This window comes from Panthera tigris, chromosome C1 (assembly GCF_018350195.1).
Source record: "Panthera tigris isolate Pti1 chromosome C1, P.tigris_Pti1_mat1.1, whole genome shotgun sequence".
Classification (NCBI taxonomy): Eukaryota; Metazoa; Chordata; class Mammalia; order Carnivora; family Felidae; genus Panthera; species Panthera tigris.
In genome coordinates this window covers 217380829-217393573 of record NC_056667.1, presented here as the reverse complement: position 1 = coordinate 217393573, position 12745 = coordinate 217380829, and positions in this window count along the sequence as shown.

Here is a 12745-nt window from a genome sequence, read left to right as displayed (position 1 = left end):
ACTGCTAATTGGTAAGGGTTGTTAAGAATGTCTGGCTTCCTCTTTGTTGGAAAATACAGTACATCTATGCATGCTTTGAAATTAAACATCTGTCCCCAATATTATATGACATTCTCCCCCAGTTTTCATGCACTAATGAAGTTTCAGTTATTTTAACATGAAAATAGATAATGGATGAGTCTGATGACACCAGCGAAAGCTCTCAGTCCTCTGAAAGGATAGGAGTTTGGCCGAGCCCACTGTTGGGTGAGTTTCTCAGAAAATCCCACCCAGGAATCCATGAGCTGGTGTCCTGCCCAGGGCCCCACGGGTGTTACCGTCAGCCCCGAGGTGTGGTCTAGGCAGGAAGGGTCACTGTTGACCTTCTCGTGCCTTCGAGGAAATTGGGTTACATAACGGCTGAGCCCCAGAGAACTCAGGACCCCCAACACCCGGGCTTCCCTCTCTCTTACACACTCCACTGTCCCCAGGCCCACGTGAGGACACCGTGGTAACTGCCACGGGCTGCCTTCATGTTAAGTGTGCCATGTTCTACTGACTGAGCTAGCCAGGCTACTGCCTTCATTTTAAATTTTTTTTAATGTTTATTTATTCTTGAGGGAGAGAGAGAGAGAGAGAGACAGAGTGTGAGTGGGGGAGGCGCAGAGAGAGAGGGAGACACAGAATCCGAAGCTGGCTCTGGGCTCCGAGCTGTCAGCACAGAGCCCGACACGGGGCTCGAACTCACGGACCGTGAGATGAGATCATGGCCTGGGCCAGAGTCAGGCGCTCAACCGACTGAGCCACCAGGTGCCCCGACGGCCTTCATTTTAAAACCATTCCTTGCCTGATGAAATGTCAACAAAAGTCGCAGCATTCACATAGCCTGTAGATTACACATTATGTTGTATAGAAGTGTCTCTTTGTTCCGATGTTTTGCTAACTGTAGGTCTCTATTCAAAAGGTTTCTGGCACGCCTGGGGGCTCAGTCGGTTGCGCGTCTGACTTCGGCTCGGGTCATGATCTCACGGTTTGTGACTTCGAGCCCCGAAACGGGCTCTGTGCTGACAGTGCGGAGTCTGCTTCGGATCCTCTCTCTCTCCCTCTTCTCTGCCCCTCCCCTGCTAGCGCACATGTGCTCACTCACACTCTCTCTCTCTCTCTCTCTCAAAATAAATAAATAAACTTAAAAAAAAAAAGGTTTCTGAGTCAGGCTAGTACTTTAGGCACAGAGTACCTTTCATTCTTGGTTTCCTAGAACTTCATTACTTATTTATTTTTTTATTTTATTTTATTTTTTAATATAACTTATTGTCAAGTTAGCTAACATACAGTGTGTACCTTGTGCTCTTGGCTTCGGGAGTCAATTCCCAGGATTCATCGCTTACATGCAGCGCCCAAGTTTCCGCTCAGCTTCCGTGTCCACAACGCCAAAGGCACTGTTAAAAATTGGTTCAAAGGTGCAGCTTCTAAGGTGGTTCAACCTGTGGCAAAACGACTTGGCCCCCATGTGCTCCTTCCCGCCATCTTGCTGGGTGGTTGAGGACGGGCCCGTCCTCCTATCACTATCTTCACTGACAGGTGACAGAGGCAGGGGCGGCCCCAGGCCATGGCACGAGCCCTCAGTCCTTCACTTTTGCCAGGACCTGCATCTTCCCTGAGACAGAGTGCCCCCTCCATGTCCCTGCTTCCTCTGGATCCCAAGAGAATCAGGTTCCGACACGGTAACCAGTATCACCAAAGACTCCTGAGGCACACAGGAGACTGTGGCCCATCTGAGACTCCTGCACACCCAGCCCAGCCCTGCTCAGCCTGGCATGCTTGGAGGTCCAGCCAGGACGGCAGTGCCCAGCTGTGGGATGAGGAAGGGCTGGGAGCTCAGAGGGGGACAAGACTTCTGGGAACACATGCTGTGGGGCCCAGGGACTCAGGATCACCCCACTACGGAGGACGGAATTGCCTTTGTAAATTAGAGCTCCCCTTTGCAGGTGCGCACAGCCTGGCCTCTCACTCCTCGGTCAGGAATTACTTCCCAATCCCAGATACTCGGGGCTCTGCTGACCTAGGATTATGAGCCAAGCGAAATGTAGAAACGAGAGTCCCTCCAGCACTACTGACCGTCTCAGGGGATGGAAGGTCATTGCGTTCCACTTCTGACCTTGAGGGGCACTCCTGATCCAGTCTTTGCAAGAGTCCCACTTAACTTCTGCAAAGCGATGACCACGGAACTTAGTCTGTGATCTCATTTATCACTCTGCCTGTCATCAGAACACGAGATGCCAGTGCCCCACCCGAATATTTGAAGAAAAGCCAGTGCGTGCAAAGCACAAATCCCTTCCTCAACGTCATCGGCTTGTGGGCTTGTCATCACGGGAGGGCTGGGACTCCTGGCCCACATTTGCTTCATCTGGGCTTTGCTTATGGGGCAAGAAAGGAAACAGACCCAAGTGGGATCCTGTCTTTGGAACCCATCTTCCCCCAAGCCAAATTAAATGCGTGTATTTCATTAACATGTGGTGAGAGATTAAAATGATGATAGAATTGGCCAATCTACAGTCTTTCGGAACCAAAGTGGCAATCGTTTGCTTGTGGGAGGGAAGCATTTGTGAGTTTAAAAAATGTGAAAATGAGAATAAACATTCCATGACTCATGCATTAGTCATCCAACAGACATTTTTCCCCAACTCCCTAGGGCAGCTGACCTAAGCAAGGTGCCTGTTGGCTACACTGACCTGACTGTCCCACACCACTTCTGGCTTCCCCTTAGCCCACACCCAGGTGTGCATTGTGCGGCTGTCCTAGGAAATGACAGAGTAAATGTGCATGGAGGAGGAAGCGGCTATCATAGTCATGAAATTCAGTGTCATACCCTGGCCTGTGCAAGAGCACAGACTCTGGTGTTTCTGGGTAATTGCTCAAACTCCTCTGGAAAATATGTTTTGATCCCTTCTTTTCCCCCAGGAGGCAGAACTAGAAGAATATGGAGAAGTTTTAAGGAGTGATATTTGGGCTCAATCGAGGGAAGGACTCTCTAGCAAGAACTGCCCCTCCGTGGCACAGTGGACCCTGAGTTCTCCCACCATGGGAGTATTTTCCGTAACACCTGGACAACAAGCAGGGGCACTTTCAAGGGGTGGCTTGAGCCGTGACAGTCAGTGGCCTTCCCATATGCCCCCCACCCCCAGCTTCCAACGGGAGGTGCCTGTCGATGAGGTTTTGGGGTGATGGTGGGGGGTCCGGAGCCAAGAAAGACCAAGAAAGAATTCTCAAAGACGTCTTTGGTGCAAAAAGGTGATTTTATTAAAGCACGGGGACAGGACCCGTGGACAGAAAGAGCTGTGCTGGGGTTAAGAGTGGCTGGCTTTATACTACGGAGTTGGGGAGGGAAAGGCCAAAGGGAGGCCTCCAGAAGGACCGTGAGGTGCTGACGAGGACTCCTAGATACCAGAGACCTAGCTACGGTCAAGCTAAGGTTGTTTTCCCTCAACTACAGCATTAACATTAGGACAGTTGGGGGTCCCGGGAGGGATGTTACACTCTGCCTTTGCCTCAAGTATTCGTCAACGGCTGCAGGTTATGAGGAAATTTAACGTTACCTGCCATTTCCTTCTTGCCTCTGTTCCCCACATCACCGTGGAGGGGTGATGTTGGGGCTCCAGGAAACTGAGTCTATAGGTTTCTGGAGATTAGGCTGTTGGTAAGATTGCCTTTTTCTTGTAATTCACCAAGATGTTCGTAAGCTGATGGAGACCTATGTCCTGCATGACTGGGATCTCTATCAGTCGGCCATTTGTTTTCTTCCCTGTCCTTTGTCCTTGGGCAGCCAGAGTGCCCGAGGACCGTCACCACATCCCACCCTGGGTGGGAGGGGTACGCTAGCTTGCACTTTGTCCTCAGCCCACCCCATGCTCCCCCATCACCTGTGACCTCTGTCAAGCCTTCCTCTGCAGGAGGAGCGGGCTGGAATACCAGGAAGTCAAGGGCCCCTGGGAACCACTCTCAACCAGTGACCAGCCAGAGTCGGTGGCTAAACACCTTAGCCCTCCCACCGCTTTGGTGGCCAGAGGTCCATGACAGGATGGGGCCCCTCTGCCACAGCAGTCACTGATGTTCCTGCTGATGGCTCCCCGCCCACACCCACCCCGACTTCTCGCTCTGCATTCACCTGCCGGTGCTTCCCGGAAGCCCCTCCAGAGTCAATGACTTGTGCTCAAACCCTTGTCTCAGGGCCTGCTATTAGGGGACCCCCGTCCAAGGAAAAGGGTGTGTGCACTGGGGTGGTTACATTGTAAGGAGAGGAAACCGCCCTCAGCCTCTGGCACCTTGCCACCTAAGCCCAGGAACAAAACACAGAGGAAGAATGATAATAGTTTGGAGAGGAAGAGGCTGAAACCAGGATAAACCAAAGGCCACTGGCCATGCCCTGAGGACCAAGAAGGCGGGGACAGTCAGAGGGCTGCTCCAGGAGCCCCCAGAGGAAACGCCAGCCCAGCCAGGGCGCGTGTCTCAGAGATGATGGGTCAGGAAACCCCTGCGGCCATTTCTTAGACTTCTGGCCCAAGTCTGTTCTGCGAGAGCTTCGTAGCAAACGCTTATGTCAACATATGTTAAATATCCAATAATGAGGGCATTTCCAATCGATAGAAAAAAGCACGGGTCCTTTACTAAAGTGGTTACCAGCAGGTCCAAATTCATAAAGTTAAACACTGCTTTATGTCTTAAACTAAAATGATTTCAATTGTGATTGAAATATTAAACATTAACGAAAAATAAAACTATAAAAGTCCAAAAAGAAATGACAGTTGAATATGTCCATATTCATATGGTTTCCATATGGTTTATATGACCATAAAATGGGATGGGAAATTTTTTAAGTGGCTCCAAGGTTGGGGCGCCTGGGGGGCTCAGTCGGTTGAGTGCCCGACTTTGGCTCAGGTCATGATCTCACAGTTCGTGGGTTCGAGCCCCGCATCAGGCTCTGTGCTGACAGCTTGGAGCCTGGAGCCTGCTTCGGATTCTGTGTCTCCCCCTCTCTCTGCCCCTTCCCTACTCATGCTTTGTCTCTGTCTCTCAAAAACAAATAAATGTTTAAAAATTAAAAAAAAAAAAAGAGTGGCCCCAAGGCAAAAAAAATACCATAAAGAGAAAAACAGATAGATTAGTCTACACAAAGGTAAAACTTCTTGATATCAACAATGCAATAAAAAGGAAAACAACAAAATGGAAACAGTATCTACAATATCCAAGACAAATTGTTACTGGTCTTCCTATTGAAAGAGCATTTAAAAAACAATAAGTTGTGGCATGAAAAGTGGGCTAAGAACAGGACTGTAAGTGCTACATAAATTAGGGGCAAGTTTAACCGTGTTATTAACTAAAGTAACTAACGAATATGCTTTCCTATCAGACAGAAAAGTCTATTGGATATCAGAGTCCCACGTTGGTGAAAATCTGAAGTAGATCAGTATTATCTTGGATTTGGGTGGAAGTGGAAATTAATCTGAACTGAAAATTGGCCAAACACACATGCAATTAAAGCTCCGATATCGGGAGGCCCATTTATCTATGAGGTTTACTTCCAGAAACGTAATAAATTTTTTTTCTCCAAATGTAAACTATGTTCAGAAAGAGTCTTAAAAGATTAATTACAAAACAATGTTTCTAAGGAGAAAATATTAGAATAGATACAACGTAGCTATCTAGGCACAACAATTTGATGAAATAAGCTATGGGATGTCTACACAATAAGATACTGTGTAGCATTAAAAATAATGTTGAAGCAGTGCATATATTGATGTAGAAAATGTTCATAAAATGTAGTTAGGTGAAATCACAGGTTATGAAACTTTTTTATGGGACAAGTGTACATAAACGTAAAACCAATCTGAGAGTCACCAATGCTTGGTTTTTAGTGAGTAGGATTATCATGGGTTCGTCCGCCTGTATTTACTGACTTTAATAAAAATCTGTTACTTCAGGGGTAGGAAAAATCAATATCTTAAATTTCATTTTGAATGAAAATTATAAACATAAATCATCTATGCATTCAATTAGAAAAGGTAGGAGAAGGATGAAATACTCCTAATTAAAAAATATAAGGGGAAGGAAATAATGAGGAGTAAAAAGGTAAATTAAGACATTATGAGGGAGAACAGTGCCATTAATAAATAAAACCATGTGTTCTCTGAAAAAGCAATAAATAGACAAAACAACAGAATAAAAATGTGCATACGCACTATGATCTCAATTATGTTCAAAAGCATAGAAAATACCCAGAAGTAAACACACCAAGATGTTCACAGCGGTTGCATCTGGGCATGGGGTTCAAATATTTTTTCTGTCGTTCTACACTCCTATTTATTTCCCAAGTGTTGTACAAATGAACATGAATTTATTTTGCCATCTGAAAAGGTTGATACCTGGAATAAGTCTAAAGGAAAAACACAGGCAAACAGGGCTTTCCGTGGAAATGCGGAAAGCAGGAGTGACAGACGGCTAAAATAAGGCCGAGCACAAGTTAAGTCAGCACCATCAGAGCTACAGACTCATCGGAGACAGAGTCCTGGTCCGACTGAAGCCCGAGGCTGGGGGACCCCAAGATCCCGCGTGTGTCCAGCGCCCCGCAAACAGCCCAGGCGAAGACAGCACCCGGGGGGAGGTGAGGGCCCGGGGCCGGGTGCCGAGGGAAGCCCGGGCTGCAGCAGGACAAGGGCAGCATCAGAAAGCACAGGTCCAGATTCCCAAATAAAGGGGTGATTATGGGCCCTGCTAGGGAAAGGATTAGGCTCCCAGGTGATAATCACAAGCAGCTGTAAAGGGAAGCTATAAAGAGTCGGCAGTAAGAGGAGAGGACTTAGTGACCCGAACAACAAGGACAGTCACCAAAGGGGCGGAGCGCCATCAGCCGCGGTCGCAGGCACGGCCTCTCGCGCGGGGAGACGTCTTCATGACTCTATGCGCTGTCGGTCACTTTCCTCTTAATTAGCTTGTGAATCTCTATGATTCGGGGCTTCTTCGTGTCAGCATATTTGTGTGCTAAAAGGTTACAGACAGGTTAGATCAAACGTTCCAGATTTTTTCCAAAGCACAATGATCAAACAGCTGAGATTCAGAAATCTATTGGGCTTTCCGAAGCGTGGTGATATATTTTTGGCAAAGCTGTGGGGAAACAGTCACCCTCATACACGGCAGATGAGAATATAGAAACGCGCATTCTCCCTTGGACGGGAATGAAAAGATACCTAGCAAAACTGCATATTCATTCACCCTCGGGCCCAGCAATGCCACCTCTAGAAACATCCAAAGATGCAGTGGGGAAAATATACACACGTGTGTGCACAAAACTAATCCCTGGGACACTTGTTACAATAGCAAACAACAGGGAACCACCCACGGCCTGTTGAAAGGGGGCTGGCTCCCTAAGCTGTGGGGAGAGCTGTGCGATTGAGTACTATACAACCATGAAAAAGGAATAAGTAATATTTCCATATACTGCTGTGGTTAGACGCTTAAGACATTCTGCTCAGCGAAAATACCAACATGGATACGTGCCACTATGCATTGAAAATATGAGAGAGTATGAAAAGATATAAGTATTTTTAACTGGAAGGATATAATGTACATTTCCACAAAATTACTGATAGGAGGGGGGAGGGGACAGAGTGGTGAGGCCAGGGACAGAAGCTGGACTTCTCTGACTGTAACACCGTCGTATAGGTCTAACTTGGGATCCTGTAAATAATGATAACAGAAAAACACTGATTAAAAAGCAACTCCTAAAAATCTAAAGCAAAGTGAAGCCAGTGCACCTGGCTGTGTACCTGGTTGGTGATAAACCAAACAGAAAGTAACTATTGAATGTGACTTTCTTTTTGATTAAGTTTATTTATTTGTTTTGAGGGAGAGAGACAGAGAGAGCACAGAAGGGGCAGAGAGAGGGGGAGAGAGAGAAAGAGAGAGAGAGAGAGAGAGAATCCCAAGAGAGAATCTGTGTTGTTAGCACAGAGCCCAGTGCAGAGCTCAAACTCACGAACCATGAGATCATGACCTGAGCTGAAAGCAAGAGTCAGATGCTTAACTGACCGAGCCACCCAGGGGCCCCTGAATGTGCCTTTTAAACTTAATTATTTTGCTATCCATCCCTAGTGGGATATACTCCAGGGAAACACACACACACACACACACACACACACACACACACGTAAACTACCTTCAGGAATCATCCCGCAGCCAGTCAGTGTCGGTGTTGCTATCCCAAAGTAGCTGTGTGCACAAGACAAATTAGCAATTATTCTGGTGTCATGGAGAACAGAGATTTTTTTATTTTGGAGAAAGAGGATACATATGGATCAATTAAGCTTAGTAAAATGTAATGGTCCTAAATCTGATTTGGAAGTGAACTTATTTAATTAAAGAAGTATTTTGTCTCTTAAAAAAGGTTGCTGTTTCCTTGCTCTGTCCACTGGAAAGGTCTAGTAATTAGAAGACAACAGTATCCATGAGGACCCCTAGAGCCCAAAGAGAGAAAACATCCTTTGAGGTGTATACCTAAGATCTGTGCACCTTGGGGGCAGCCCAAGTGGACAAGCAAAATGGACTATATATCCGGTCTTCCAAAGACAGTTAACTGCGCCCCGTGCCGCGATGTGGATACACTGGCGACATCGTGCTGAGGGGAGGAGCCAATCACAGCAAGACAAACACTGGCACAGAGCTTCGGTTTTGCAGGATGAAAAGAATCCTGGACGTGGCTCATGGTGACGGCTGCTCAGCCATGTGAATGTTCCCAATATCAGCAAGCCGTTCGCTGAAGAGTTAAGATGGTAAATTTTATGTTATGTATATTTTACCACATAAAAAGATGGGGGGGTAAAAACAAAGAAAAACACCCAGGGTCCAGCAAAAATGGGGCCATTAGGGGACACGTGTCACGCCTAAGCCGCTTCCACTTGGCCAGTGAGGTTTCTGAGGCGAAGTATACCTGTGGCCCCTGCTCCTTTCTCTGCTGCAGAAGGAACATTTCCTGAGAAAGAGCGGAATGGATTCGTGGACCCAGTTTGCATGACTTCAGCTGATTCTCCTGTAGGCGCCTCTTCAGATCCTGCCTGTCACTCAGCGTGCTGCACACATGTTCTCAGAATGCCATGTTATTTTTTTTTAATATGCATGCTTTATTTTTTTTTAATTTTTTAACGTTTATTTATTTTTGAGACACAGAGAGAGAGAGAGAGCATGAACAGGGGAGGGTCAGAGAAAGAGGGAGACACAGAATCTGAAACAGGCTCCAGGCTCCGAGCTGTCAGCACAGAGCCCGTCACAGGGCTCGAACCCACGGACCGCGAGATCATGACCTGAGCCGAAGTCGGATGCCTAACCAACTGAGCCACCCAGGCGCCCCTCAGAATGCCATGTTAAGGACGTCATTGCACCCCGGCCTGCGGACGGGGTCCTGCCCCGCGGACGGGGTCCTGCCCCGCGTGGCTCTCCTAGATTGCTTTCCTCACTCCAGCCCTCCTCACCACACTGGTTCACAGCCCTAGTTCCAGACTCTCTCTCTCTCTCCCTCTTCCTTCACATCTGAATTCATCCTGATTCTTTGCGTGGGACAACAATCGGCTTTCTGCTCAACGCACGGCCACCACATGTGGAATGAATGAGCACCGAATAGGCCGACATCACTGCGGTCCAAAGAGCGGTGAGCTGCCAACATGCCTTCCCCCAGGTGCTCGGGCGTAGACTCATGAGCCACTTGGGGAGAGAGGGGTGTAAACACAAAACCACAACAGATTGTACGAGCCTCTTAGACTTTAGAGGGCATCTCATTTAATTCCTCTTATACAGGTGATTGAGCCGCAGTCCCCAAGTCAAGTGACTTGGTCAGACTCCATCAAGCAATTGTAAAGCAGAAAACGATAGAACCCAGAACACTTGGCAATGAAGAGTGCATTCAGACTAGGCTGGAGAGGGCAGATACGTGCTGTCGGGAGCCGTCACCCTGCAGATGCCAAGATTCCTGTAAAGGGGTGTTGTTTGTATGTGGGCGTGGTGTCTCCCTACTGTCTCTGCCATCACCACTTATGGTCACTCAACCTACATCAATGGCTATGACATTCGTTTTATGGCTGCATAGCAGATTACCATCAACTTATCGGCTTGAAACACTTCCATGGATTCACTCACAGTCCACGCACAGTGTGACTTCACAGGGTCTCAGAAGCTGAAATCCGGGTGGCCGCTGGGCTGTGTTCTCATCTGGAGGCTTGACTGGGGAAGAATCTGCTTCCAAGCTCGTTCCAGTTGTTGGCAGAATGCAGTTCCTTCTGGCTGTAGGGCTGCGGCCCCACTTCCTTCCTGGTTGACAGCCTAGGGCTGCTCTTTCCTCAAAGGGGCAGCCTTGTGATCCCCTCAGGCTAAGGAGACTCTCCCTCATGTGGAATCCCTCTCATGTTTCGATTCCCCAGTCTCTGACTTCTGGCCCCAGATGTCAAGGGTCACGTGCCTGGGTCAGGTAATCTCTCCACACAAGGTAATCTCTCCCTCTTAAAGTCAATGGTGCCAGTTAACAATCTAATCATGGGAGTGAGATCCGTTTATATTCACATGTTCACACATTGCACAGGGTGTGTATGCCAGGGCGGGATTTGGGGGCTCTCTTAGAAGTCTGCCTGCCACGCTGGCCCAGAGCAGCCCCAAAGAGCCTGAACACCAGCCCACAGACTTAGTACCACATCACAGCTGCAATTTGTGTTGGGAGGAAACTCGGAATCAGGAAAGTCGGCTCCATAGATCTCCATAGGATGCTGGATTTGAACTTGATTCCAGCTGGGGGAGGGGGGAAGGGGAGACAGTTCTAGTTAAGTCAAAGCACAACCGATTGCCTGCTCTGCCTTCTTGATTGGACTGAAATCTTCAGCATAGCCAGCTTGTTCCTCCCACCTGCAAGAACCCTCTGGAAATTATTCCTAATGGTCCATGAAAAGATCAAGGACCAACCAAACTCAGATGTCTACAGTTGCCATGTTCTAATTTATTGGCAATATGTTGAGTAATGCTTTCCTGATTATTTCCCGGTTAGGGTGCTTTACCAGATGAAAAATGGCCAAAGACAGTTATTAATTAAATGGAAACACAGCAACCAGATGTGAAGATCCCAAGCTCTTTTATTTTAAAGTATCTCTCTCTCTCTCTCTCTTTTTAAAGAAACACTGGCTAGAAGAGAAATTTGTCATACCTTTTAGCTTATAAATTTATTTTCAACATCCATATGCAACAAACTTCTGGTTTCATTTCCTATCAAACGATGCTTTGAACTTATTTTCCTTCTAAAATCATCCCAAGTATATTCATATTAACCAGGGAGGCCGGCTGCTTTTGTTAAAGAAATCCTGGTAAGGAAGGAAGGAAATTGAACCCATTTCCAGAGTCGAAGAAGGAGCAGCAGTGAAAGAGTAATTTACCAAGTGCACCGCGCTGCTCGTTGGCGATGCTTCTCTAGTCTTTTCGAGACAACTCTCTACAACCCCAGCATTTCAGAGGCATGAAGAAACCAGAGGGTGTTCTGATAGTATATCTTGGCGTTACAGATAAATTGAGACTGAGAGAGATGAAGTGACTTTCTCGAAGCCACACGCCTGGTTAGCAGCTCCCTCGAGGGTCCAGATTCCCCAGGGTGCTGCATGTGGCCAGGCCATCTCCCTGACCTCTGGAATGCGGCCAAGGAACACCCCGCCCCCAAGATACCTCCAACCTGCTCATGGTTTCATGCAGAGGGTGTTGCTAACGGAAATGCAAAATGACGTAAATTAGGCAGATTCTCATGTGTTAGTGTTTTGAACAAAGACGGAACATCTGTCTTCACTTTGTCCTTGCAGGAGAATCTTCTGCGTGAGCATGCCTGGACCAATTCTGATGATTCTCCGCGGGGTGGGCCAGGCAGGGAGAGTGAGGCATCACCGAAGGACATCTCAGGACTGCCAGCTGGGCTCCTGGATCTTCTCTGTAGGGTCTGAAGCCCATCATTTCCAGGGAGATGTGACGAATGCCCAAAATAAAGTCCCCAGCATGTCCTGTCATGCCTTTTGTGCCTAAAACCTATAATCTCTCTAGTTGTCAGAGTCAGTAGTGATTAACAAGTTATTCAGTGCTGTTTTTTTCTTATTAATAAGGGAAATGTTGAAGTTTAAAAATCATTTTCAAAAAAATATATTTTTAAGTGTGATGTTTTGACCTAAAAGGCATTAATAGTGCTTTTCGTGTACAAAAAAAAAGAAAAAGAAAAAAAGAAAAACAATTATAAAAGACTATGGGTTTTGTAAATAATAACTTTTAAATTCTTTTTTTTTAATTTTTTAACACTTATTCATTTTTGAGAGACAGAGCGTGAGGGGCGGGAGGTGTGGAGAGAGAGGGAGACACGGAATCCGAAGCAGGTTCCAGGTCTGAGCTGTCAGCACAGAGCCCAACGTGGGGCTTGAACTCACAAGCCATGAGATCATGACCAGAGCCGAAGTCAGACACTTAACTGACTGAGCCACCCAGGTGCTCCTAAATTTTTTTTTGAATACAAGGTCTGTCAACCTTGGCACTATTGACATTTGGGGCCAGACTACTTGTCGTGTGTGTGCCTGTCCTGTGCACTGTAAGGTATTTAGCAGCATCCCTGACTTCTACCCACCAGATGCCAGTGGCACTCTCCCTCCTCCAGTTGTGACCATCAACAGTGTCTCCAGACATTGCCCTGTGTCCCCTGGGGGCCAAACGGCACTGG